Below are 6,000 nucleotides of genomic sequence, written 5' to 3'. Positions count from 1 at the left end.
GGGGCTACACAGAAAGAAATAATGTAGGATATGAATTTAAGAGGATGGCCATTATAAAGGCCACAGAATGGGCTAAAAGACCATAGAGGGTACGGGTAAAACAAAGACTGGGGATACGGATCTCCGGAAGAGCATTTGTCTACCCTGTGCCTCCACATCTCCAAAAGGAGAAGGAGCAGGCTGCAAGTCCAGGCATTTGAAACCACAAGAGAACAGTAAGAAGGCAGAGGATTAACTTAGCAAACATAACACGCAGTCGGAATCCCTGAGAGAGAAATAAATTATTAAACTGAAAACAGCAGGAAGGAAATCTCTACAGGCCAGAGACTGAGCTAGCAAGTGCTGGTCCAGAGGCTCAAAACTCTGATTTTATTAGGATGGCCAACCATGTTCCCTTCCTTCTTTTCCATCTGTATTCAGGATACTTTCTCGTTTCTCCTGTTTAGCCTTGGTCTAGGTGATCATCAACATTCCAAATGCAACAACTGGTTTTAATCATTGTGCAAGGTCCTCATTTATTCTTCAGTGCTTTTAATTTTAAACCGAGAGTGATATTAATATCACTCTTGTCTTTTTCATGTGCATTTGTTTGATGTTTTGGCCATCCGTTTTACTATTGTTGTTGTTATTAGTTAGATCTTTATTAGATGAAGATATCATCTTGGTGTGTAGCCCAGGCCTGCTTTGTTAGTATCCTTGGTACCAGGATTATGGGTGCAGACTTCCATGCCTGGCTTATCTTTCATTGTTTGAAAATCTATTTTCATCCTTTTATTCTAAGTTGTTTGCAATTTGGTTTTGTCTTTTAACTACTTTGACTGTCTGTGACTATTAATAGAGAGAGAAAAAAAAATCAGTCCATTGTCTTTGATTGTGTTTTTTGACAGACTGCCTTGGACTTCTGTGGTAGGTGACAAGTCCTCTCTAAGAACAAGAGTGTTAGGAAGAAGGGATGTGAACATCACTCCCAAAACTCCAGGGAAAGTCGGACCAACATGACAGTGAAAATTATAAAGCAAAATGTACCGGAAATGGAAGAACTTCCAGGCCCGCTGGTGGACGCCTGTAATCCCAATGTCTGAGCTGCAAAGGGAGCAAGAGCTCAAGGATCTCAAATTTGAAGGCAGACTAGATCAAAAAGAGGCTGAAATAGAGTTCTTCCAGCATCGACTCCATTCTGCAGACAGATCAGTACTAACTTCATTCAACAGATACATGGAGACTCTGAAGTCCCTTCCAGTAAACAGCATTCGTGATATATACGCAAAATCAATCAGGCACTTGGCCAAAAAGAAAAGCTCAACGCACTGAAGCTGTAAGGAAGAATGTGTAGCTGTTTCCAGTTTGTCTACTTTAATCAGACATAGAAAGAGAAAAGGTATAATGTATGCTTTAACATTTGCAAATTTATTATATAAATCAGAAAGACTGAAAAAGGTAACATCACATTCCGGAGAACACCCTGGAGTAGAACAAAATGAACTGCACTCAAAGCGAACGCACGGCTTTCTTTAAATAAACTAGGAAGAATTAATCGCAATAAAAGATGAAAATAAGTACATTAAAAATAAAAAGCCAAAACAAAGCAGAAAGGAAAAATTAATTTAGAGACCATTTTTCTTTTTTGAGACCAATAAAGCAGATAAACTCCCTATGAACCCAATTAAAGAGAGAATGCACACACGCAAGGCACTTTTTAAAAAATAAACAGGCTTAGAACTGAAGAAATAGACTCGGAGATCCAGGAGAGTTCCAAAGACTTACAAGGTATGAAGGCTTCCAGTTCAATGGCTGCAAATTGGAACACACAGAGGAAGTGAACAATTTCCTAACAAAATATAAATTACTTAAATTGCCAATCACTGAAGACATCTGCATGATGATTAAGAATGATTCTTGGAAAAAGGAACAAAGACCAGATGGGTTTAATCTTTAAAGAACAGATGATTCCAGTGTGATTTAAATATTTCCAGGCCATGGGGGAAAAATATCTCCTCAAGTCATTGTGCAAAGACAGATTAATTTTGATTCCAGAGTGTGATGTGGACATAAAAGAATATGGAAGATCCATCTCGCTTAAGAATACAGACGTAAAAAATTTTAACTAAGATGCTAAAAATAACATGTTGTTGTATCTTTGACTCATATCAGACACATGGCCCTAGTCTAACTGAAGGTTTCTTTTAGAAGCACCAGGTAAAAGTAAATGGGCAAGGCTTGGTGTAGGAAGAGAAGCTTACTGTGGATAATAAAGGTACAACCGTAGCTATAAGCACCAGGTCTCATCAAAGTGTGGAACTGCTCATAGACCATTGAGTCCTCCCCAAGAGCTTAGCTACCAGCCATAGCAGCCTCTGTCTGATACTTGGGCAGCTGGGGAAATAATTCCACTGATACAGAAACCTGAGAAGGATACCTCAGCATCCATCATGCTCCAGTGACTAGAGTTTCCGAGGGATACAGCATGAATGAGAATTTATTCTTGATTGCAAATGTGCTTTGCCATCAGAAGAAGCCTATCATTATAATTCTATGCATCAACAAACTTGGAAAAAATATATTAAGACTTTATAATTAGGGCTGAGGAAATCGCTCAGGGGTAGAGTGTCTGCCTAGCATGTATGAAACTCTGGGTTCAATTTCTTGATCGACATACAAAAAATTATCATTGCTATTAGATGCTGAAATCGGGCACGTGCTCCATTTGTCAATCTTTCAACTCTTTCCTATGCTTCTGTAGCACTATGCAAGCACACGGATGTGTAACATACATTCTGTGTTTTCAACTCTTTCCTTCCTGGCTGTTATTGTTTCCTCTTATTGATCTTAGTAGAGAAGATAAATAGGAATATGTATATATATATATACATACATACACACACACACACACACACACACACACACACACACACACATATATATATATATATGTACCATATATATATATATGTTGTGATCCCGGCTCTGAGAAATATACTTACATTTGCCCCCAATTGGTTAAGGAAGCACGCACACTTAGAGGTTTCTTTTGTGTAGGCAAGTGCTACACAGTTCTCATTTAATTAAACGGTCTCTCCCTACACCAGTCTCTTGCTCTCCTCTTAACACACTGCCAATATCCCCTGGATACATTTAAGTCTGGAAGGACCAATGTAATCGAGAATACGGGAAATTTAAAAAATGAACTATGATCACTTGCCCTGAGACAAAGTGTGTGTATTGTTAGAAGGTTGGTAAAAGGATACGCAGAGCAACACTGGGTGGGAGGGGCATTGAATCAGGGCTGTTCATACTCCAGTTAATGTACCTTAGCAATGGCAAGTATCACCCCCACACAAGCACACATGCACCCGCACACATGAATGCACACATATGCATGTACACACATGCATGCGCACATCCATGCTCCTCCCTTCATAATAACAAAAGTTTAAAGTGAGATGTAATGAGTGCTAAAGCTTCAGTGAAGACTTTCAAAGTACAACAATATGAAACCTTAAACACGAAAACATCTGTGCAATCTAAGTCTCTTGCAGATGCAGAACACGTCTCAGAGATGAACCTGAACTCTTGTCTTTTCAGTTGAGGGAGAATCTCCCTCTCTGGAAAGACTGAGTTCTAAGTAGCTTACACTAGTGATGGCTAGACGTGCCCTGTCTAGGATTCACCACCAGTTCTCAGAGCACATTCATGCTAGCCAAACACAGTTTGACCAGCACACATTTGGTGATCTGAGGACAGCATCGCGGGAGTTGGTTCTCTCCTTATCTTTGAAGCAGAGTCTCTATTGTTATTTCTGGTGCTGTGCGTCATACTCTGTGTCCATTCTGTCTACACATCCTAGCTCATGATTGGAATGCTGAGATCACAGGCCCAGGTCACCACATCTAGGGTGTTTCTGTGTGGGTTCCAGGTATCCAATTCAGGTCAGGTCCTCAGGTTAGCATGGACAGTGCTTTTACCATCTTACCCAGGTATAATTTTCTTTTCAATACTTTCAAGTATTGCTAAAAGTTAATCAATTCTTTTACATACATGCATGCGTGCATACATACATACATATATGAGTAGTTGGAAAATTTTTAGTAAGTTGCTGGTGGTATTTTCTTGGTATTTCACATTATGTGAAATAGTATATAGTAGACAAAGACCATAGTAGGTCTACACACATTTTGTTTGTTTGCATTTGTCACTAGGGAGATAAAAGGAAAAGGCGGGGCATGAGGAAGTTAAGCAGCTGAGGTAGGCATCTGGTTGACACTGAGCTCTGGTCCAGATGAGCTCCTTGGATTCTTTCCCAGCCTCATTTTGCCAAGAGATACCCTGTCACATAATGTTCTATGGATAGCCAGAACATTGCTAAAGAAACGTAAATAATTCTGACATACAGCAGATCTCGAATGCTTTATGAGAGACAGACATTTGTTGGAACACCAGATAATTAATCACGCATTTTCCGTCTATTTTGTGTGATTTCTCGATCGTTTCTTTTCACCTTGACTTCATAGGACATGGCTCCTTAGGTGGGAAGCTGTATTATTACACCTGACCACGAGAGGATGGTGGGTATACAAATTTTGCTTTCACGACATTTTTCATCCCTGTGTTAGCTCGGAGTGACACCTCTCTATCAAACCGTCCTAATATCCTAGGTCACATGGTTAGGTTGTAATGCTAAAGAAAACAAAACTAAACTAAAAGTATACGTCATTGAATCATTTTTTTGCAAGTAGGGTTGTCTTTTGTTTGTATCTTACTCATTTAAAAACTAACAATTGGGTGCCAGCAAGATGGCTCAGCAACTTCGTCCTCCACTGGATCTGTAGGTTGACGTCTTTATGCAGGAAGGCAGGCACAGGGTAGAACGAGGCCTGTCATTGGATGAGAAGGAAGGATGGGCGGGAGAAAAGTTTAAGAAAGAGGAGGAGTGAGAAGGAGCGGGGAGAACATGGCGGCAGATGTGAAGATTCTTCTCTGTGTATAGATACAGGTTATTATGACTGTTTTTAAGGGATGGGTGTGTACAGGATTTTGTGCTGTCTACATGGGCAAGTTTTATCTTGTCAACTGGATCAGAGGTTATCGTGTGGTGTGTTCTTTCATGTGGCGACTGAATTAAGTTCAAGAGAAGGTGCAGTGGCAGGATGCACCAAACCTGCCACAGAGTTGGGATGTCTACGCCTGGCGTGGTAACAACCAGTCAAGGGAACTGTGAGTGAAAGCAAAGTAGTGTGACAAGGTACCATGCTGGAATGGCTGGTGGACCGCCCAGGCTAGAGAGTACCAGGGGGGTCATCGTGGAGCCGCTGAGATAAATTAGCGCTAGTTCCTGTGGCCTGCTGGAGCTGGAACCAGCGAGAGAATGACCTCGGTACATCTGGTCGCACCACATTTTTTATTTTTAACCGATACATGGATTTGGGCTACAAATTCTCCCTTCTAACTCTAGCAACCTGTGATCAGACTGGGCTTCTATGTGCATTGGACTGCATACATAACTGCTTTAAGCAATGAAATAAATTTCTCCTTCCCTTAACAACATCAAATGAAGACAGTTTTCGTTCTAACATACTCAGTTTTATCCAGTGTAAGGGTAGAGGGACTCATCTGGCCTAAACTAATTCCTGACACACCGGCAATAAGACGAACCCTGTCCTCTGAGCAAACTCAGAGAAAAGGCCCTATTTACCATCTAGAGCCTACGCAGAAGGTTACCATCAAATGCATTACGGGAAACAGCATGTGCAAGGAGCAAAAACTTATATAACCAAAGCCCGTCAATCAAATTAGAGAATTACCTTCACTAAGCCCCTTAATAACCAAACTCCCCCAACACTAATCAGGCCTATGGCGGTTTGAGTGAGAGTGGCCTCCACTGGCTCATCTATTTGAAAGTTTGGTCACCAGGGAGTGGAACTTTTTGAAAGGATTAGAAGGATTAGGAGGTGTGGCCTCGTTGGAGGAAGTGTGTCACAGGAGATAGGCTCTGAGATTTCAAAA

Source organism: Rattus rattus, chromosome 8 (genome assembly GCF_011064425.1).
Source record: "Rattus rattus isolate New Zealand chromosome 8, Rrattus_CSIRO_v1, whole genome shotgun sequence".
NCBI lineage: Eukaryota > Metazoa > Chordata > Mammalia > Rodentia > Muridae > Rattus > Rattus rattus.
This window is presented reverse-complemented; position numbering follows the sequence as displayed.